Source organism: Peromyscus eremicus, chromosome 19 (assembly GCF_949786415.1).
Source record: "Peromyscus eremicus chromosome 19, PerEre_H2_v1, whole genome shotgun sequence".
NCBI lineage: Eukaryota > Metazoa > Chordata > Mammalia > Rodentia > Cricetidae > Peromyscus > Peromyscus eremicus.
This window is the reverse complement of record NC_081435.1, coordinates 5,291,761-5,315,535: the sequence shown is the minus strand read 5'-3', so window position 1 is coordinate 5,315,535 and position 23,775 is coordinate 5,291,761. Positions and strand designations below refer to the sequence as shown.

At 41.6% G+C, this 23,775-nt stretch overlaps 1 protein-coding gene across 5 annotated transcripts in view; it reads left to right on the top strand.

The window, feature by feature from the left end:
- Positions 1 to 23,775, top strand: part of Ss18 (SS18 subunit of BAF chromatin remodeling complex) — a 73,786-nt gene that overhangs the window by 18,986 nt on the left and 31,025 nt on the right. The window lies entirely within an intron of this gene.

Genomic DNA, 23,775 nt, shown 5'->3' with positions numbered 1-23,775 from the left:
CAGAGACCTAACTTCCTCCATCATAATAGTGTTTCCCATTTTTCAACATGGGAAGAAAACTCTTTAAAAAAAAAACTATTTCCCCCCTTTAAGAATTCTCAGTTGTCTCACCAAATTTTCTGACAGTGATGCTGAAGATGATGGTGAAGTGTGAGGCTGACTGCTGCTGCATAGAACAGTAGAGGCCCCAGCAGCTGTCAAGCCATCTACCAGTGTGGCAGCAGCCCGAAGCGGAGGTCCAGGGACAGCCCACAACCCCTGGGAGAGGGAGCTGTCTGTCTGAAGAGTGCACACAGGGGAGCGTGCGGAAGAAGCACGTGTGGGGGCTGCCTGGTGGTGGGGGCTAACTCTGGCAGTGTTTGGAGCCCAAGTGCCTGTGGAGTTTGCTTCAGAGAGACTGCAATAGAAAATTCCCAGACTCTCGCAGAGGGCTTGTGGGGGGAAAAAAGAAAAACCCAACTTGCGGGGCAGTGACTGTGGCAGGAGCCCCCACATGCAGCTCCAGTGTGTGGCAGTAGCTGCAAAGACTCAGGCATGTGGCTTTTTCATGAATTCATGCCCCAAAAGTTGGACATTAGATGAAGTGTAGTCCCAATTAGTCTTATCAATAAAAACCAGGATTCAAATACTGGGATTAACTCAGAAAGATCAGACAACAGTGACTTCTTACCTCTCCAAATCCTCTGAACAAAAGGGCCGAGATCTGGTCTCTACCCTGCACTTCCTGTCTCCAGTCTGTACAGACCTCCAGACCTCTATGGTTAACTAGTGGCTAGCTCTGCCCTCTGATCTCCAGGCAAGCTTTATTTGTCAGAATACAAAACATAATATCGCACAGAGGTCAGAGGACAGCCCTGTGCTTTCTACCTTTCTGTGAGTTCCAGTGATGGTATGGAGGTCCCAGGCTTGTGCTGCTGGGTGAGCATCTCTAGCTGCCTGTCTTTGTGGTTTTTAAGCTTTGTTCTAACTGCATCTGTCATCTGCACGGAAATGTGGTTGATTTTGAATCTTAGCCTCTTGGGCACTGTCTTTAATTGCTAGTGTTTTGCTTTCTGTATTCACAGTTCTGTTATTTGTGAACAGGAATTCTGTTTGTTCCCTGCCAGTCCTGACACCTTCTCTTCTTAGAAGTGATAACACAGGATATCCTTGTCTACTTCCTGATCTTAGAGGGAGACTTTAACTGTTTGACCATTAAGTATGATGTTTGCTCTAGTATTCTATTGGTAACGTTGATCAAAGTAAGTAGGTCTGCTTTGGTTTCTGGTGTGCTAGGAGTGTGTAACTTGACTCTATTGCACCTAGTGAGGTGAGCATGTGCATTTTTTCTTTATAATCTGCTGTCAGTGTGGTAAATTTACACTGGTAAACTCACCAGTGAATCCTGCTTCATAGTGAACTTTCTTGTGTGTAACTCACCTTTACCTTTCTTTTTTTTTTTTTTTCTTGAGATGGGACATCTCATTATAGCTGAGGTTGGATTGGAACTTGCTTTGTAGCAGAGGGTGGCCTTGGCACTCAGAATTCTGCCTTTGCTTCCAAGGTGCTGTGTTAACAGGGTGTGTGTGTGTGTGTGTGTGTGTGTGCGCGCGCGCGCGTGTGTGCACGCGTGCCACCCGCCTGCCCAGGTTGCTCACTGTCCTTTTAAATACCTGCTGTATTATGCTTTATAAGGGTTTTGCATCTTTGTAGCTGACCTGATTTTCCTTTCTTACGGTGCTTCTTCCGTATATTGATTGCTGTAGGCTTCATAAAATGACATGGAGTTTTCCTGCTTTTTCTTATCTGAAACAAGGTGTTAAATGTGACTTTTTATATGGTTGATATGCTTCTATAGAAAAGTATCTGAATCTAGTTTCCCTTGTATGAAAATGTTTATATTTTTTAAGGAGATAGGGAATTTATGTTTTTATATTTTGTACATTGTCTATTTTGGTAAGATGTGGCTTTTGGTATTTTAGTAGCATTTTAAATTTATTTCTATGAAGTTGATGAAATAATCTTTCTAAAAACAGGATATATGGGAATCTTGATTTGTTTTTTAGAATAATTTATTTGTATTTTCTCTTGTGAATTTTCTGTCATTCTTGACACACATAGGTTACTGATTTTAAAGAAAAAATTTTTTGGCTTTGATTTTTCTGTGTTGGGGTGTTTTTCAAGCTTTTTTTAAACTCAGAATCCCATTGCATTGTCGTCATCATGTTATTATTGCAGATCAGTTCTCATGGAGTCTAGGCTGGCTTCAAACTCACTGCAGTTTAGGTGGCTGATAGCTGTCTGTAGGTCTGGTTCCAGGGAATTGGACATTCTCTTCTGACCTTGGGTACAAGGAATGCATACAGTGCACTGTTACATGACAAAATTTTTCCTGGGGAGGCACAACACACACATCTACTCACCCCAGATAGGAACCCCACGACAGACCAAAGTATGGATACCATCAAAGTCCAACTTGGTGAACCAGTGAGTTTCATTGGGATTATGTACAGGAGCAAAAATGACTCAATGACAGTTGTATCACCAAAGCCCACCCAGCGTGGGTGACAGCTCACAAAGCTAGGGACCTGAAGCACACTGCACAGCCTGTAGGCAGCTCACATGTGTTGGAGAGTGTCCTTTCTAGGCAGCTCGGCTGGCTTCTGCTACTTCCATGCAGCTGGTCTGGGCTCAGAGTCCTCTTTGCAGTTCATCTTGTCTTAAAGTTGTCTTTATAGCTTGTCTTGTCTCTAGTCAGAGAGTGTTTCTCAGCTTTTATTGTATACTCTGGCAGGGAATGGGTTAGTGATTCTGCTCAGCTTCAGGGACTTCCTGAATCTATTTTCAGTTTTTACCTCCCTGCCTATTAAAGAGCTTTCCTGCAGGATGGCATGCTTCAATCTAGGATGAATACGTAACACACATGTGCATACATGTTGATAAATCACTCATACACTTAAAATGAATGAATAAGGGAAACAATAATGCAATACTTTATGAGAAACTACTGTGACAAGTTTGAAATTTTTGCTGTAATTCTCTAACCTATAGTATCATCTGTTACTAAATTATAAATGCTTTTGTTTTTAAAGTTTACATTTTTCCTTATAATTCAATTAGTATAGAAAATTTACCTATATATTATCACATCTAATTATTATAACTAATAATGCATGTTTAAAAATAGGAAAAAAGACATTTCAGATCCATTTATCTGGATTCACCACTCCATATTCTGTTTTACTCATGAATTTCATATCTGCATTGCTATTTGGTATATTTCATTATTTCAAAATAAAATTTTGCCTAACATCCATCAAAGATGAAAATAAAATGGTCTGTCCTTTATGGCCATGAGGGAGCAGGGCTCATAGTGGATGTGAGGGAGCAGGGCTCACAGTGGATGTGAGGGAGCAGGGCTCACAAAGGGGGTAGTATTTTGGGAAATGTAGAAATGAGCCTGTAAAGAAAAGGACACTTGAAAGTAATTAAAAACCGTCCAGACACCTGGTGTGGTGGCAGGAGGTAGAAGCAGGCGGATCGAGTTCAAGGCTAGCCTGGTCTACATTGTGAGCTCCAGGACAACCAGGGCTATAGAGAGGGACCTCAGAAAACATTCAGACAAACCAATGAAAAATTAACCCAGAAGGTGAACAGTTGCTTTGGAGGTGTCGCAGGAGGGAGGATGACTTTGAGAAGGCTGTGGTAACAGGAGGGTAGCTCCTCTTAGACGGGTACTGTGGCGCACACCTGGAATCCCAGCACTTGGGAGATGCAGACAGGAGAAGTGGGAGGTTAAGGCCAGCCTGGGCTGTGTGAAGGCGCCTCTGTCTCTCTTTGTCTGTCTGTCTCTGTATGTCTTTCTCAGTATGTCTCTCTTACACACATACACACATTGTGTACAATTAAATGGTTTTAAAATTTTTGAGAGACCAACTTAATTCAATATAAGTTTCAATTTTTTATTAGTTTTTCATGGGGAAAATAGTCTTTTGTTGCACTAGTTCATTTTAAATCCATAAAATCAAGAGTTCTAGCATTGGGAAAGCTTTTAGATATTTCGTTGTTTAATATTTTCAACCATGGTTGCATCTCAGAATCATCCTGGAAAGAAAATTACTTAAAACTACCAGTAGCTAAGTTGTCTAGGGATGGGGTGTGTCTCTGTGTTCTAAAGGCCTGAGGTGATTCTGAAGACAGTAAGGGTCGAGAGCCTTGTATTTCCATGATTCTTAAATGAAGCACTCAATGATATTATGGTATATGAAACTTCAGAAAAATAGAGTTCATACTCTTGCAGTATCAACTTCACTTGATGAGGTAAATTATGAATTATTAATATAGCCTGAGAAAGAGTACTATATATTATCATTATTATTATGATGATGGTTAAATAAAAACCCCTAGTATTTAGCATCTAGGAGAGCAGTCGATAAATGATGGGGTGACGGAGATGAAGGTGAAGGCAGTGTAGAGCTGGAGCCTTCCTGAGACAAGGCATTGTTGGGTCCAGAAGAGTTTGGAGTAGGACGGCCAGGGCGCAGTGACTCAGTACAGGGTTGAGGAAGAGGATTTGGAACAGATATTCATTTAATAAGACTAAGCACACAAAAGCACATTGGATCAAGAAGGCTGCTGGCAGTTATTTATCTTGCTTTTCATTTAATTCATTTTGGATACTGAATTTCAAATAGTACAACAAAAAGTGCAATAGTACTTTAACCAATTATATGTCTTAAATTTTAACTTTATTAAAGGTAGTTGTAATTGTAAATGACTTATATACAAAGAATGAAAGGTTGGTCTATGAATAAAAATGGATTCAGAGTACATAGTCTTACATTTTAGATAATACCTTCATTTTCTAGTCTGTAATTTTTGGGTGATGTTACATTTAAGATCATGAAAAGCCCGTGGGTGATAATTAATGGCTTTTCTTTTTTCCAAAAGCTTTAGCAAAATTGATTTTAGTTTTTAAGTTCAATGAGTGTTCTGTCAGAGCATCATTTAAGGCCCTTTATGACTAAAATTTAATATAACTATTGTAAGTACAATAAGTAAAGTGAAAGAACATCTGTTGCTGTAGAGCATTGTGAAGACTGCAGTGTGTGTGTGTGTGTGTGTGTGTGTGTGTGTGTGTGTGTTGCTGTATCACATCTATTGATCTGCTCTCTTCCCTCCACCATTTTGTAGTGAATCCAGGGGCAGTGCTCTGCTACTGAGATGGCACCTCCACACTCCCTTCCACCTGCTTTTGTGCTTGTGGATGCATTTGTGCATTGCACGTGGGTACATGCCAGGGTGCATATGTGGCGGTCAGGTTCATCTTAGGTATCAGTCCTCTAGGCTCTCTGGCCTGTGAGCTTCTGGGAATTCTCCCATCTCTGCCTCCCACCGCCCCATGGGACAGCTGGGATTACAGATGCCCATGCTATACATCCAGGTTTTACATGTGTTCTGGGACTTCATGCTTGCTGTTTAATTTGATATTTAAATGAAAGGCTTACATTCTTGTCTGAAGTTATGGAACAAAGTCTGAAGTATGAACATTAAGTCATGACATCTGTTAGACAAATTGTTCTTTGACTTCCCTGATTTCTCTTTCTTTTTAAATTATGTGTATGTATGGATTTGTGCATGTGAGTGCAGGTGCCCATGGAGTCCACAAGAGGGTGTCAGATTTCCTGGACCTGGAGTTAGAGGTCTTTATAGGATTCCTAACGTGAGTGTGAGAACTGACCCCGGGCCCTTTGTGAGAACTTTGCAGTCTTAACCACTGAGCTGTCTCTTCCACTCTGTTAGTTTTCATCTTACCTTCTGACTACTCGTGACCTGAATGTACTTCATTCTTGAGCATCTTGGTGCACACAGTTCTTCAGGGAGGATTCATTTATGCTCTTAGTTTCCTGTGTTCTTGACTTACACAGTTCTGCCTAGAAATAGTTTCCAAATAAGGATTTTCTTGCTGAGTGTGAGACAGGAATCTAGCTTGCATTAGACATGACTATTTGTGTGTCCACAGGCCTTTGAACACAATGTGAAAAACAAACAAAAACCTCATTTGTGACTGTTATGGGACAGACTTCCTGGGAAGATGCAACACATTTGCCTGTTCACCTCAGAAAGGGAGCCCACAGACTTTGGTACAGATACCACCAAAGTCCAACTTGGTGAACCAACGTGTTTTATTGGAGTTACTTATGGGAATATGAGTGAGGGGTTACTTACAGAATCAGAAATGACTCAAGACAGCTGCATCACCAAAGCCTACCCCAGCTTGGGTGACAGCTTACAAAAGCTGGGTACCTGGAGCACACTGCACAGCCTGTAGGCAGGTCAGTAGGTTGGAGAGTGCCTTTCCAGGTGACTTAGTTGGTCTAAGCCTCTTCCAAGCAGCTCAGTTGGTCTTTGGTTTAGTTGTTTTTTTTTTGTGTGTGTGTGTGTGTGTGTGCAGCTGGCTGGTCTCTCAGCCCTTCCAAGTTGCTTGTGTTGTCTCAGAGTCTTCTTTAAGCCTAGCTGTTCTGAAAGTGACTCTCCCTAGTCTTCACTGCTCATAAACTCTTGGGGAGGAGGGACTTAGTGAATTTGATCAGTTTCAGGGAGTTCCTGAAGTTATTCTGAGTTGTTTTTGTTTTAACAGAACATCCACACAGCAAGGGGGTTTCCTCTCCTAGAATATCCTGTTATTTGATCTTATAAATACCCTGTCCTGAAACATGTTGTCCTTCACTTTACTTTAAATCCCGTGTCTTAATAAGTTTCCCTCCAAGATGATGGGTTTAACCAAGGAACCTGCTCCACAACAGTGAGATAGAAAGTGAAGAAACCTCCATAGCCATTTTCTACTGCGAGTAAGGACAAGCATGCTAGCCTCCTGCCTTCTTGCCTACCCTCAGCCTGATTTTCATGCCTTCTTTAGATGTCCAGTGGAAACATCTGATAGAAGGAACAGGGAGCAGACCTATAAACGAAGCATCTTGGAAGGGTGTTTTAGATTCAGTACAAATAAAAGCATCAATATTTGATCTTCTGGTGAAGGGTATTTGTTTTATTTTGTTTTTTAGCATAAAAAAGAAAACACTGTAGAAAGATTGATTTGATTCCTTCAAAAAGTATAAAACAAAGAATTTTATGTGCTTTAAATGCTTATAACTGAAGACGGCTTCCATGCATATTTTATATAGACTACTATGTAGTATTATAGAAATGCTATGTATATTGAAGTATGTTTAAAACAGCAGATGAGATTATTCCAGATTAGGGACCACCCCGGAAGGGAGTTGGCCTGTGTTTGTGGAAATGGATCTGTGTGCATGTATTTTTATGTGTTAATATCACAGGCAACATTTTACCAACGAAAACATGGTGTCTATTGGTCTTTTTGGTTTTTTGAGACAAGGTTTCTCCATGTAGTTTTGGTGCCTGTCCTGAATCTTGCTCTGTAGACCAGGCTGGCCTCAAACTCACAGAGATCCACTTGGCTCTAACTCTTGAGTGCTGGGAATAAAGCCACTGCCGCCCGCTGTCTATTGGACTTTATAAAATTCAGAAGCCTATGCAATTGAATCTAGATATGTAAAGAGATTGGCTGTATCTTTCTATGAATAGGAGTGTGTGTGTGTGTGTGTGTGTGTGTGTGAGAGAGAGAGAGAGAGAGAGAGAGAGAGAGAGAGAGAGAGTGCTTTCAAAGGATTGTTGGATTTGTTCCTTTTTTAGTTTAATTGGAAATAATGCTTCATTCTTCCCTATAGGGAATGGAATTACTATGTCATATATATATGATATATATAACATATATATATCATATGTATTATATACGATTAAGAAAAGAACCTAGGTGTTGGAAAATGACTAACTTACTTTTAAAAAATCATATCCATGTGTATTGTATGCATGTTTGTATGTGTGTGGCTGAGTATGCTCACGTATGTGGGCTTATGTGTGGAGGACAGGGTGACTTTGGGTATTTTCCTCAGGTGCTCTCTGGTCTTTTTTGACAGTGTCTTACATAACCTGGTCCTCACTGGTCTGATTAGGCTGGTGGGGCCAGCAAGCTCCGGATCTTGGTGTGTCTGCCACCACTGACCTTCTTCTCCCAGTTCTTCCCTGGGTGCTGGGCTCTGGAGTCAGGTCTTCATGTTCGGTGACTGTAGATGTAACCAACCGTCTTATTAAATAAGAAACACAGAACCAATGCAAAGAAGAAAGCCAAGAGGTCAGAGCTAAGAGCTAAAACCTTACCCTTCCTCCTGCGGTGATCCTACCTCTCCAAACGAGAGCTACCCTTGTGTTAAAGTCCTTATAAAGACTTTCGGTTCTGCCTTCTCATTGGTTGTAAACCCAACCACATGACCGCCTCGTCACTGCCTGTCTGTATAGACCTCCAGGTCTTCTATGGTTGGTATTGAGATTAAAGGCGTGTGTCTCCAATGCTGGCTGTATCCCTGAACACACAGAGATCTACCTAGCTCTGCCTATCAAGTGCTGGGATTACAAGCATACGCCACCACCGCCCGGCTTTTCTGTAGCTTGCTAATAGCTCTGACCCCTGGGCAACTTTATTTATTAGCATACAAATAACATTTTAATACAAATAAAATATCACCATATTTCCCCTTTTCTATTTTAATAAAAAGAAAAAAAGAAAAAGCTTATAACTAACATAAGAAAAACTATATACAAAAGTACAATAACTATATACAATATATACAAGTAATAAATACCTAAACAATGTCTAGTCCATTTGTATTTGACAAATTCAGAGAAAGTAATTCCATTATCTATCCTATTTTGGTAAGTCCAAAATGTATCTAATTTACTTTCTATCCTAACTAGTCTTCAACTATAACTAACTAATCTTCAACTCCCTCAGAGACCCAAGAAGGAAATAATATTAGCTAACAAAAATAAAAACAGGAAGTATATGCAAGCAACTTCCAAAAATTTGTGAGTTGACAGAAACAGCCAGCTGCTTGGACAGTCATCTGAGGTTTCTCCGCAGTGTTGGGGCATCATCTTCAGCCTATAGGCTTAGCGTATCTGACAGACTCATTTGTGAAGTAGGATGTACACAAGGTTAACAGTTCAACCTCACATTGGGTGAGAGCAGTCTATATACCAGAAACACCTGAATTCCAGTAGTGTCATGTCATGATTCAGGATTTTAAATTCTGGAAATTGTTGATGGTTTTTTAATTCAGCTGTCCATTCTTCTTGGCTATGTGTGTATGTGGCTTCATCTCAGCATCCCATTCTTCTCCACATCCCTCTATTAAATGCCATTCTACTATTGAGAGGTGTGAGCTTAATTACTCTTCAAGAATAACTGTTTCAGCTGCTGTTACATTGCACATCAGAAGCCATCAGCCCACTGCCTGTTCAGCTGCCTTCGAAGAAAAGTGCACTGTACCTTTTCCGGATTGTGAAGGCCACTTCAGGGATGGTGCCATATTGTCCTGGCCTCAGAAGATGCCTTTTGATAAAGCCATAACCACACTTGTTTTGGCAAGAATCAGTAGTCCTTTGTTTCGTGTCCTGTCTGTCCTGTTTGTCAGCAGTTGATTCGAGGATACTTTGTTGTCCAGTGGCTAACTTTTGCCACAATGAAAGTTAACTCCAATTGCAGTTTTTTCAATGCCCATATTTTCTCTGAAGTAGATTGGTACTGCCAGGAGCCGACATGTCTCATAGTCATAACAAAAAAGAAAAATTTTCTAAGTTATTAAAACATTCTGTAAAACATATTCTGTAGATCTCTGAAGGGTTTGAAGATGACCTGTCTATCTAAAATATATCTGGTCAATCTTGAAAACATACCTAATATGACTACAAGTTCTATTATAATGTCTAACTACTAACTTTCATTTCTTTGTATCCTAATAGTTGGTAATAGTAACATTCAAGGATCAGAAAATTGCATTACATTGTTAAATGAACGGTATAAGTACAATTAGAAATATACATATAGCATTTACTAACTATCAATTTCAATATATATAATTTGTATACAATATAAAACAATCCAATCCAATGTAAAGTATTTACATTTTTCTTTTCTTTCTTTCTTTTTTTTTTTTTTTTAATTTTCCGGAGCTGAGGACCGAACCCAGGGCCTTGTGCTTGCTAGGCAAGCGCTCTACGACTGAGCTAAATCCCTAACCCCTGACAACAACTTGTAACCAACCCCCCAACCAATGAAAATTATCCCAGGCCCAAATCCCATTAAAAGACTAAAACAAAACAAAACAAAACACCCACCCCACACCACCTCTTTGGGAATGTGGGCATTGTATTCTTAAAATTGCTTCCTGTTGGGTATGGGCGAAGGTATCTTTATCCTGAAAAGAAAAATTTTAGGTTAATTGTCAAATTCTAGGAAAGGTAACTATATCCTTCGTTATCCAATCTGTGTATAATGCCAAAGTTCAGGGTTTATCTCAAATCCTTATTCAAGTAGTCTTTGAGACTGGATCATCTCAGCTAGCCCTCTCAAAATTGCTCTGAGCACTTCGTAGTTCAAAGCTGATCTGTAGATGATGTTTGTCAGCTTAGTGATGTTATTATTGTCCACGTGGAATTGTTGTTGTTGTGGGGCCCCATCTTCTTCCTGGAGACTTCAGTTGATGTTAGGCCTGGCCATGAATTCCTACAGAAAACTGATAAGAGACTCGAACACAAAGACATATATATGCAGCTAATTTAAGCCTTTTTTCTAGAATTAGTTAGTACTCTATATGACCATTCATATATTAACAAAGTTTAAAATGTATATATATCTCTATATATACTATTCTTGTAAATTTTGATATAAAATTCATACTTTAAGAAAAGTTTAAAGAATCAGAATAGAATCAAAGAGTTGAGATTAGTAATAGAATAGTCCCTTAATTAATTTGGCTTTTCTCCTGTCCCATAGCAGAAGATGGCTCTTTTCTTCTGGCATGATACAGGGAGTTTGCATTTTCCTTTTAACAACATGCTTGAGTTTAAAGAAGGAGAGAGCCATTCTCCAACTCCAAAGTCAGCTTTAAATTTTAATTGAACTGGGACTAGTAGAAGACCAATAGTGTTAAATCTTTAGAGAAAAGCAGAAACAAACATTTAGGAAGACATAAAATTTTTTAGATGATATACCCATACGCCATTTCACTCTGTTTCCTGGGATAGATGATTTGTCCCTTTTCTTCAGTTGAACGTTTACCTCCTGAAGAGGCTAAGTTGGATGCCAAAATTCTGGTGCAATTATGGTAACGTCTGCACCTGTGTCTACCAGACCAGACAACAAAACACCATTTATTTTTATTGTTAATTTTGGTCTTTGTTCATTAATAGAAGTTTGCCAAAAAATTTTCTTTATGTTTTTTCCTGAATTTTCTATTCTCTCTGTTTCATCATCCTGACCAACATGATTTATTCCAGTAGGCATTTAGTTATTTAGTTGCTTTGAGTTAGGGGTTTCCTCTACAACTGCAGGAAAGGTTTGAACTGGATTTATTGTGGGAGCCTGCCTGAGGCCCCTCTGGGAGTTTCCCGAAGCCTGAGGCAAAAGATTACCCTGTCTGTCCCTTGTTGATCTACATTTGTTGGTCCAGTGTTTTCCCTTACCACACCTTCTGCATACTCCAGAAGGAAAGGGCATTCTGTTGCCAGTGTTCCTTGAAGAAACATTATTTCTAGGAATGACCTGTTTACAGTCCTTTTTCAAATGTCCTCGCTTTCCACATCCAAAACAACTAACATTTCTCAAACCTTTTGAAATTGCTTCTCCTACCCACATATCATCATGGTCATGAGCCTCAACATTAACCGTGTCTCTAATCCAATCTTCCAAGGGTGCGGATCTTGCCTTTAATGGCCTGATTATTCCTTTACATGCTGCATTTGCGTTCTCAAAGGCCAAAGACTTGATTATTATCTGACTAGCCTCTGAATTCGGGACCATTCTCTGTACTGCTGAAGTCAATCTTTGTAAGAAATCTGTGAAAGATTCTTTTGGGCCCTGTATAACCTTTGTAAATGACTCAGTTTTTTTTCCTGGTTCCTCAACTCTGTCCCATGCATTCAAGGCTGCCGTTCGACATAGAATTAGGGTTTGGACATCATATAAACATTGTGTTTGTACTGAAGCATATTGGCCTTCTCCAATATGCTGATTCTGGCAGACTTGTATTCCTTTATCCCTCCATTGTTTTTCTATATTTTTAGTCTCCTCCTTGAACCACATTTTCCAGTGGAGATTTTGTCCGGGTTCAAGAACAGCCTGTGCCAGCTCCCGCCAGTCCTGTGGTAGAATCCTATTACAAGTTGACCAGGTGTTTAACATTTGCTTTACATATGGGGAATGCATGCCATAAGATGCTATTGCCTCCTTAAATCTTCGTAAGTTTAACATTTCAATTGGAATCCAAGTATTTTGTCCATTCTCTTCACCAGGTAGCTGCTGTACGGCTACTGGATAAATTAAGGGTGATTGTGTGAAAACAGGCTTTCTTTCTGTAACCTTATGATCCAATTTTGAAACAACTTCACTGTTAATTTCTTCTGTCTGAATTTGAATTTCTCTATAATTCATTTTTACAGGTTTAACAGGTTTTTCTAAGACTGTTATCTTGGCACTTAATTTGACTATCTTTTTAAATAGTAAAACAGAGGATAAGAAAAGTAATAAACTGAATAATTCGATCAATATTAATCTTCTAATATATTTGTTCCATTGTCAGAGTGCCTAAAATTTCAAACAAAGCCCAATTTTCTTCCAATGTACACATAAAGCCCATTTTTTTAATGTAGAAAAAAATTCTCTTTTAAATAGATATCTTAATTGACTTACCAAGTCTGCATAGAACAGTAGAAATCCGAGGGAATTTCAAAACAGCCACCTGGTGTCCAAGGTGTGAATCCAGAGAGAGAGAGAGAGAGAGAGAGAGAGAAACAGAAACACAAGAAAGCGTAGCCACAAATTCTGACTTGCTTAACTCCAGCCATGTTTTTCCCGCTTGAGCCGAGTCAAGCCTTGGCTTTACAGGCAGGGGCCCTGTTCGGCAGGGCAGGCCTGAGTTGTTTGTAGCAGCGGCTTTAAGCAAGTAGCTCCAGCTGCGGGTTAGTCAGACAGACCTGGGCCCGAGTTAGGGAGCCGGGCCACCCAGGCCAGAAACCGGACCTGCCGCCAAGCCAAGCCATGCGGTTTTTAATGGATTCTTGTCAAGTTGGGTGCCAAATGTAGATGTAACCAACTGTCTTATTAAATAAGAAACACAGAACCAATGCAAAGAAGAAAGCCAAGAGGTCAGAGCTAAGAGCTAAAACCTTACCCTTCCTCCTGCGGTGATCCTACCTCTCCAAATGAGAGCTGCTTCCTGTGTTAAAGTCTTTATAAAGACTTTCGGTTCTGCCTTCTCATTGGTTGTAAACCCAACCACATGACCGCCTCGTCACTGCCTGTCTGTATAGACCTCCAGGTCTTCTATGGTTGGTATTGAGATTAAAGGCGTGTGTCTCCAATGCTGGCTGTATCCCTGAACACACAGAGATCTACCTAGCTCTGCCTATCAAGTGCTGGGATTACAAGCATACGCCACCACCGCCCGGCTTTTCTGTAGCTTGCTAATAGCTCTGACCCCCGGGCAACTTTATTTATTAACATACAAATAACATTTTAATACAAATAAAATATCACCATAGGTGACAAGCACTTTACCAACTTAGTCGTCTCCACAGCCCCATAGCCTGTTAATTTATACAAGTGCACAAGTGTTTGTATAAAGCTGTTTATTGAAGCATTGTTTCTATTAATAAAACCAACAAACAGGAGCAAGTGCCAGGATTGAGGATGATTAAAAAACAGATACAGCTATTTGGTAGAATTCTACACTTGAATAAGTTTGATTTATACAACAATAAATAATAATTTGTAAGTAGTGCTGCCCTAGTTTTAAAAATTAAACATACGTTTATATAGATTTGTTTTAAGTTTCAAGAAATGTGTATACTAAGCTTTTAGATTTCCTTATTTATTTTTTATCATGTTTATAAATGCATTGCTTCTGTAATTTAAGCAAATGGATACAGATGCAAAAACAATATAAAGAGTGAATATAAATGTGCTAGTTATTTTGTTGCTGTGACAATACCCAAGGAAACAACTTAGGAATTAAAGATTTACTTTGGCATTAAGTTTTCAGAAATATGAGTCTATGGTCAACTGGCTCCATTATTTTGTCCAGCAAGATAGAAACATCATTGAGGAATGTAATGGGTAGCTGTTCTATGGCCTTGAAGCACCTCCCCTAGAGATGTAGCAAGTAACTGCCCTACCTTCCTATGACCTTGAAGTACCTGCCCCTGGGATGGGGCTCGGGGCTACCCTTAAGTCCTGAGACACATGTCAGCTGCACTCTGCTCTCCCTCATGGGCTTGAATGCTGAGACAGACCAGCCTGCAGACCAGTGTGGGACTGGTACTCTGCCTTCCAGGACCCTACGATAAATCTCCCATGCTATAGTGAGTTTTCCTCCCTAATAAATTCCTTTACCCTTTAAGCAGACTCTGAATTTCTCAACTTTAGGGGAAGGTCATAGAAGACAGCCATTCTCTTCTTGGCAGCCAGGAAGCAGAAAATTAACAGGGGACTGGACCAAGTTAGACCCTTCAAAGGCCACATTCTTCCAGCTAGTCCCCCATATTCTCTTGTTTCACTACTTCCTAACAGTCTACTCAAAATTTCAATCTGTCAGTGGATTAAAGTGGATGGTCAGAAACATCATGATGTGGTGGTTTCAGGAAATAGCTCCAGAGACACCCAGAAGTGTGCTTTACATCTTCCTAGGCTCCATTCAGGCTGTTAATTTGACATCAGGATTAACTACCATATATACTATCTTTCATTTTTTAAATGCATGGTATAGGTATAGCTTCTTGTTTGAGCATTTAATGGTCTGATATTCACAAGGCCATGAGTTCGACTCTAGCTTTTGCATATGAGGTCATATACATCCCTAAGTACTTGGGCCTGGAGAGGTGGCCCAGTGGGTAAGAAAGCTTGCTGTGCAAGCATGGTGTCTTAGTTACTTTTCTATTGCTGGGATAAAACATGAACAAGGCAACTTATAAAAGAGTTTATTGGGGCTTACAGTTGTAGACGGTTAGAGTCCAGGACCATCATGGTAGGGAGATGGGAACAGGCATGGCACTGGAGCAGTAGCTGAGAGCTTACAGCAAAGAAGGAGCTAACTGGGAATTGCATGGGCTTTTGAAACCCCAAAGCCCACCCCCCAGTGACACACCTCCTCCAAAAAGGCCACACCTCCTAGTCCTTCCCAAACAGTTCACCAACTGGAACAAACATTCAGATATATGAGCCTTTGGGGGACAGTTTAATTCAGACTGCCTCATGAAGATTTGACTTTGGATCCCAGCACCCACGTGTAACCCAAGTGCTGTAGTGGAGGAGATGCAGATTGGTGGCAGCCAACTTAACTCCAGGAGTAAGCCCCTCGAGGCACACTAGTGGCTAGGCCTCTCCCCTGAAAACCTCTAACTGCCAGGTTCCACCCACAGAACACTCTACTCTTCTAACAGCTGGACCCCAGTCCTCATCCTACAAAAAGTTCAAGCTCTGGACTTGAAATCCCACCAATCCCCAACCTGGAAAGGTTCACTGTGAAAAGCTCTACTCCCTACCCCCAAGAAACTCCATATAAACCCTGCCGCCTTCTGTTCAGTTCCCTGCTGTTTCTCACCTGAGCAGAGGCAGCCACCCTCCTGTCTTCTTCCCTCTCAGTAAATCTTTTATGTGAGGTTTGTTGTGTGGTGTGACTTTGTGGTATTCATTGGCTTCCGAATGACAGGATACCTTTCCATCCAGGTTGAAATGCTTACACAGGTACAGTGATAAAACCTCTTCTTAATTTTCTATGTTCTTAGAGATCAAACTCTGAGCTTTAAATATGCTAAGCATGTGTTTCCTATAAGTGTATCCTCAGCCCATTGTTTCGAAGCATATTCTAGAAAATTCTTTTCCTGGGAAGAGAAATTTTTTTCCCTCTTATTTGCTTTTCTTATATGAAATTTAGGCACATGATGCCTATAATTCAAACATCCCAACACTTGGGAGCCTTACTTAGAATCACAGGGTCCAGGACAACCTGTCCTACAAAATGGGTTGGGAACGAGTGTTCAGTAATTAGAATGTTGGAGTCGGATAAATTTGGGTTATCAGAACTGAGGTAAAGTGTAATACTCAGTTTGTTATATAGGAAATACTTGCTCTCATGAATGAGAAAGACTGGGTTGATTGGGAACCTGGTACTAAAACTGGGGAGCGTCCAGGTAATAGTGAACACTGAGTACCTAGGAGGTTTGGAGAATGGTCATCCTGCAGACAGAGGTGGGGGCATTAACTGTGGAAGGTCACCCAGTCAGTTCTTGTGGTTAGTACTGAGGGGTTTTAACTGTGGAAGGTCACCCAGTCAGTTCTTGTGGTTAGTATTGAGGGGGTTTTAACTGTGGAAGGTCACCCAGTCAGTTCTTGTGGTTAGTACTGAGGTTTTTTTTTTTTTTTTTTTTAAAGTAGCTTTCTAGTTGGGGAGTTCGGATGATTCAGTTATGGAAATTAATTGATGACACTGAACACCTGCAGAAATTCAATACTGCTTATGATGGCATCCTGAAATCTCTTGTGAGAATGAGTGAACAAGAGACCTTCCTAAGCTGTTTAGGATAAATGTGTATGTATATATTATATATGATGAATATACACACACATACGTATGTATATCTACATACGTATGTGTGTGTATATTCACTTTTGAGAGACTAATTTAGGGCCAAAAAGTCAAGCCAGTGTGCCAGTGGTAAACAAGTGTGCTGGTCGTGAGCAAGTGTGCCGGTGGTGAGGCTGTGGCATACATCCTGTCTCAGTGTATGACTAGGTCTTGTTTATGGGTCTAGCTTTTATCAGCTTTAGGAAGGTTTATGTGTACATATGTTTCTTGTTGCTCGTTTTGATTCTTAGGTTTTTGTGTCATTCTGGTGCCTCCTTGTGGGAGCTTTTTAAATGCCAATCGTACTACAGATGAGGAAGCTAAAGATTCTGTTTTGTTGTGGTATATTTGTATTCTAAGGAGATATTGGAGGTAATTTGGTACACTGATTCATAGTTTTGTGGCAAACTATGAAATTTTGAGCTCATTAATTTGTTGACTATGTATTATTTAACAATATGTCAGGCTGTGGTAGTTAGTTCTTTTGAAGTGTCAGTGAAGAAAACAGTCAGAAACCCCTACTGTCTTGGGTTCTGTCTCCATCAGGCTAGGCAGGTGTAGGAAAAGGTTGTGTAGGGTGTTGAAGGATGGTTAGCTGTGGAGAGGGAAGGCAAAGAGCAGGAAACACGTGTTGGGGACACTGACAGCCATTGCAGTGTGGGACATGCACGGAGGAAGGAGGCTGCTCCTCGTTGAGAAGTGGCTGCTGCGAAGCTGTTTCTTGTTAAGGGAACAGGATGAAGGCCCTTGGGCCAGTGTATACAGTGAGTGAGGAGGCAAGTCAACAGAAGATTGCTTTGTGGACCGTTGTAAGGACTTGGGTTTCTGCTCTGGAAATTAAAGCTATTAGAGGCTTTTGAGAAGTAGTTTAACAAGACCCTGTGCAGACTGGAGAGTGTGATACAGAAGAGGGTGGAGTGGAGGGACTCAGGAGGCAACTGCCGCATCCGAGATGGCGGCAGCCGCACCAGGATGATGGTCCAGGAAGCAGTAGATAGACGTGGTCACATCCCAGGTGTAAAGTAGAGGCCAGAGGATGTGCCGAGACTGTAATGCCAGTGTGGATGAGAAAGAGAGGTGTTAGGGTGTCTCCTGGTGCCTGGGTGGAACTGCCTTCCCTGAGACTTGGAATCCATTGATTTGAGCATGGGAGGGCATCAAGGATTCACATCTGGGACATTTCGGGAAGAAGGGAAGAAACAGTGAGGACGAGGAGGAGGGTCAGCGGAGGAGTGCTTGTGAGCATACGGAAGACCCTGAATTAGATCAGTAGATTCCCGACATGGGGAAAACAAACATTCAGTGAAAGGACCCTAATGTATATTTTATAATCATTTCCCAAATATTTATCAAATTGATACTAGATAATTGGAGGCATCAACAATTAGCAAAGAATGTAATTGTGGCCCTTGCCCTTCCTTAACCTACTGCATAGTAGAGTTATAGACAGTGAGCGTGACAGACCTGGAGAATTAGAACTGGACCCAGCAATGGAGAAGTATCTGGGATGTTGGAAGTGAACACTGGGGGCCAGGAAAGGTAGCAAATGCAGTGACCTTTGACATGTAATTCACACACAGTAAACCCATCCTTTGACGTGTTTAGATGAGTTTCCATAAATCCGTGTGTTTGTTACTCGTCAGAACAATGCTGTCATCCCCAGAGTGTCCAGTGTCCCTTTCTTGGCTACTTTTTAATTCCTTGAACTTTTTGTAATTGATTGTAAGAATTTTTAAAATAAAAACTGAGCCTCAAAGCTAGGGCCCTGTACATAGAGTTAGGTCTTTGTTTTCTGTGTCTCTCTCACAGACTTTCTACTTTGAAAGTTGCCTTGGTCTGCTTGTAACAGCATTGGATGTGTGTTCATTTTCCTTTATCAAGGTTGGAAGATATGCCTGTATTTCCTTAAAAGTTTATCCATTAGTTGGTGGATGTGACTTAGTGGCAGCTGACCAGCGTGCGTGAGTTCCTAGGTTCAGTTTCTGGTAGGGGACAAGAGGAAAAGTTTATCCATGATCTATTACATATCACACTCTTTTTTTTCTTTAAAGATTTTTATTTATTATTTATACAATGTCTGCCTGCATGTATGCCTGCAAGCCAGAAGAGGGCACCAGATCTCATTACAGATGGTTGTGAGCCACCATGTGGTTGCTGGGAATTGAACTCAGGACCTCTGGAAGAGCAGCCAGTGCTCTTAACCTCTGAGCCATCTCTCCAGCCCACATATCACACTCTTAATTTGGCACCATTTATTGGAAAGTGTTCCTTGACCAATGAATGTTAGTTGTTTTTTTCTTACTGTGTGTGTGTGTGTGTGTGTGTGTGTGTGTGTGTGTGTGAGTTCCCAATTCTCTATTCTCTTTTCTCTGTCTCTTTACCTGTCCTTGCACCAACCACGTGTTTTTATTATTGTACCTTATAGTTAAGACCTTCCTATTTGCTAGTAATTGTTCTTAAGATTGCCATGGTGACTTTGAACCCTTTGGATGTTCTTGTAAATGTTGGAACGAGTTTGTGAGTTCATGGGAAAAGCCGGCTGTGGTTTCGATATGTGTTCCATGGCATCTGTAGGTTAACGTTGGGGAAGCCATTGTCTGTATGCGGTTACTGAAGACGGCAGGTCCTTCTGTTGCTGTCCTCAGTGGCCCTCAGCAGTGCTGCTCTAGAGATGCTGCACATCTCCCTTAGGTTCAGTGCTACCGGTTGACAGTTTCATTTTCAGTTGGTTGGAAATACACAGTAACAGAGTTGATGTGTGTGTCTACTTATTGTACATGTGTGCACATGTGTGTGCTCAGTCATGCATCTGAGGAGACAGCGATGTGGTTTCCTTTCCCAGTCTTTTGTCATCGTTACTGTTTTCTAGTTTACTTCTGACATCAATTTGTCTGTTGGTTTATTTCACTGAATATCAGTGTTAGCATTTCTGTTTTGTTGCTGGACTGCAGGGGCATGAGTGCAGTATTTCATTCATAAGATGGTGTTGGTTGTAAACGTTTTATAAGTTAGTCTTATTTGGGTATGATGCTTCTTTTGTTCTTCAGTTGTTTTATATGTTAGTGGATGGGGTTGTGAGCACCATGGTGTGCTGTGGGAATCAGAGGTCAACCTTGTGGGGTGTTTTCTCCTTCCACCTTGAATGGGTTCTTGGGGTCGCACTGTGGTCATCAGGCTTTCCTTGTGGGGGGTCAAGCACCCCGACCTGCTGAGCCACCTGGCCAGGTCCACCTCTGTGCTGCATTGCGGAGGACTTTTATGTATAGGAATTAAATCCATCAAGTACTTCTCTTCACCAGCCTTCTGTAGACTTCACTTGGTAATTTGGTGCTTCATGTCATTTTCCACGGTGGTGCTGGCCTGTGTGTCCAGAGTGCAGTCCACTGCTTACGATGTGTGCGTCATTGTTCACTACTCTAGACTTGATTTGCTCATGTTTTGGTCAGAGGTTTCTAGTGTCTGAAAACATGTCCTGTAATTTTTCTTCTGAAATACCTTTGTCAGGGTGTGATGGCCTCGTAAAGAATTGGAAACTGCTCTCTTGTTTTTATTTCTGAAAGGTTACATATGGATTTCTATTTGTATTTTTTTATTCCTAAGTTATTTACATATGAAACCATAATAAAAGCCCACAAGAGATTTCTTCAGGAAAGATTAAAAAATATGGATCAAGATTTTTAATAGAGAAATTAAATTTCCCTCCCTTCTTCCTCCCTCCTCCCCTCCCTCCCTCCCTCCCTCCCTTCCTCCCTCCCCTCCTCTCCCTTCCTCTCCCTTCCCTCCCTCCCTCCCCTCCTCTCCCTTCCCTCCCTCCCTCCCCTCCTCTCCCTTCCCTCCCCTTCTCTCCTTCCCTCCCTCCCTTTCCTCCTCTCTTTCCCTCCCTCCCTCCCCTCCTCCCCCTCCCTCCCTCCCTCCCCTCCTCTCTTTCCCTCCCTCCCTCCCCTCCTCCCCCTCCCCTCCCTCCCCTCCTCCCCTCCCCTCCTCTCCCTCCCTCCCTCCCCTCCTCCCCTCCCCTCCTCCCTCTCCCTCCCTCCCTCCCCTCCTCCCCCTCCCCTCCCTCCCCTCCTCCCCTCCCCTCCTCTCTCTCCCTCCCTCCCCTCCTCCCCTCCCCTCCTCCCTCTCCCCTCCCTCCCCTCCTCCCCTCCCCTCCTCTCCCTCCCTCCCTCCCCTCCTCCCCTCCCCTCCTCTCCCTCCCTCCCTCCCCTCCTCCCTTCCCCTCCTCTCCCTCCCTCCCTCCCCTCCTCTCCCTCCCTCCCTCCTTCCCTCCCTTTCTTGGTGCCTGGAGTTGAGTCCAGGCCCTCCAGTGTGCTAGCTGTCTGCTGTGAGCCACACGCCCCCGCCCCCAGACTTGCTGGTTTTGTGTCATTTTCCAGAAGCTCTGTGTTTCCAATGCTGTGTTTACTTCACATCATCTGAGTTATCAGGCGCCTGTTTAAAGTTGTTTTGACTGGTCTCTTACTGTCTCCTGCTCAGTCTCTTGAGTATTGATTGCTGCTTACACCCTTAATTTCCCTAAAATTTTATATTTTCTTTTTTCTTGGTAATTTCTGCTAAGGGTTGTTGGTTATTGGTAGTCTCAAAGAACCAGAATTTGGCTTTCTTTAAACTACAGACTATCATCTGCGTAATAGTTCTGCACCTCATGCTTCTCTGTCCTTTTTTTTTGAACCAGGATCTTGCTGGGTAGTTCAGGGTGTCTCAGACTTAATGCTCTTCCAGCTTTCACCTTGCCAAAGGGTTAGAATTCTATGTGTGCACCCTATGCTGGGCTACCACAAATTTTAATTATCATTTCAATTAAAATTTATTTCTGATTTCATGTGGTTGCTTCCTTGAATGATATCATTTTGTTAGTGATTTGTAGTTAATTCTGCTAGCCTTCTGGTTTCCGCTCTTTTGATTTGCCTTTTTAATTTTTTTTGTTTTTTGGCCTTTTGTGAATTACTGAGAGAAGTATGTTGAAAAATCTCTAACTCTTTCTCTTTGGTTTCCTCTTTGTCATTCTTTCAGTTTTTGCTTCTCAGGTCTTTGAAGTTGTGTTAAGAAGTGTGTATACCCTTGCTGTTGCGTATATGGGTTTGTCCTTTTCCTTCTGGTACTGATGACTCATCCCAGGGCCTTGTGCTTACTGCTGTTCCCAGCCCCTCTACATGCCATTGTTACTGTGAATGTTAATAGTAATTTGTTAATTGATGTATTGATTGATTGATTCTTCATTCCTCCATACTCTTCAGACGTGTTTGTATATAGTTACTTGCCGTTTAAAAGACAGTTTGCCTGCATGTCTGCACTGTATTTTTATCTGTCGTCCCCAGAGGTCAGAAAAGTTGTCAGATCCCCTGGAACTGGAGTTCACAGGTTGTGAGCGACCCTGGTTGTTTTTCAGTGAACCTCTTTCTTGTAACAAATTCTAGCTTTTGCTCACCTTAAAGAATTTGTATTTCATCCTCAAGCTGGAGAGAAGGGTGTTTTAGCTTAGTGTAGAGTTCTGGGCTGGTTTGTTATCTCTCCGAGGGTTGTCTCGGTGCTTTAAAGGAGTCGTTTATTAGCTTTGGAATGCTCTTAGCTCTGTTCTGTAACTCCAGGCAGATGTTGTATGTGCTCTTGTACTTTGCTTCTTCAGTGTTGCGCCTCCAGCCCAGGGTCTTGTGCGTGCTACACAAGCTCTTCACACCAGCTCGGTCCTCCAGCCCAGGGTCTTGTGCATGCTACACAAGCTCTTCACACCAGCTCGGTCCTCCAGCCCAGGGTCTTGTGCATGCTACACAAGTTCTTCACACCAGCTTGGTCCTCCAGCCCAGGGTCTTGTGCATGCTACACAAGTTCCTCACACCAGCTCCGTCCTGGCCGCTGGGTGCTTTCTTTGGTTTGTTTGTATGGTCCCTCTTTTACATGTCTGTATTTCTGTAAATTACTTTCAGCCCTGTTTTGTTGTTTTTAACTATTGCTTTCTTAATTTCTATGATTTTATTTCTAGCTCACAAATTTATACCTGACTCCCTTATAAGATTCCCAGGACTTTACAGAAATTCTTCGTTTTCCTGTTTTTTTATTTGTTTTTCTCCTATTCTTGCTAATATCAAACATGGTTATTTTTAGGTTTTTGAAAACCCCCAAATTTGAATGCTTTACCTGTGTAGAGGAGCTTGCTGCCAAGCCTGACAATGTGAATTTGATCCCCAGGACCCACATCATGAAAGGAGAGAACCAACTCCCTCAAATTGCATTATGACAGTGCCTCCCATCCCCGCTGCACACATGATAAAAATAAAACTTTAAATTTACTGTTACTATTATCTCATTTGTTTATCCATTTGGATTGAAATAAAATTCATATATAGCAGCCACTATGTTAGCCATTGTATACAAGCACACAACTCGGGGACCTTTACCATCACCATTGTGCCATTTCAAAACAAAACTGAAACCACGCAACTTCTATCGGCAGCTGGAGAGCCGGCTCAATGGAAAAGGCCCAAGGCGCTGCTTTGTGGTCTTCCACTTGACCCTCCTTCTGGAGGGGTAGCCTTCATTCCTCTTCCAGCTTGCTTTTGTTTCCCAGCACTTTATGACTTGTTGTCAAGAGTGTTTGTTTGCTGTGCCGTGTAATGATAATAGTGATCCAGGATGTGTTATAGATTGGATTACAAAGAGTTAATCAGATTTGGAGGTGATGTATATAATTAAAACTGAGATGTGTGACTCTTTTTTTTTAAAATCAGAACTAAATTATTAAGTTGTAAAGATATAAGCTAGACAAAGACCTGAAGGTGAGGTTTTAAAATTCTTACTAAAGATTAGTGATCTGGATTTACTAATAAATTAAAAGTTGTATTTTTGCTGGGTGGTGGCGCCGGTGGTGCACACCTTTAATCCCAACATTTGGGAGGCAGAGGCAGGTGGATCTTTGTGAGTTTGAGGCCAGCCTGGTCTATGAAAAAAGAAAGATTTCTCTATCTTAGGGATTCATTAACAATGAGTATTTATGATGCCTGCCAAGTGCTGCTGTGTTCACATCCGGAAAGCTCCATAGTAA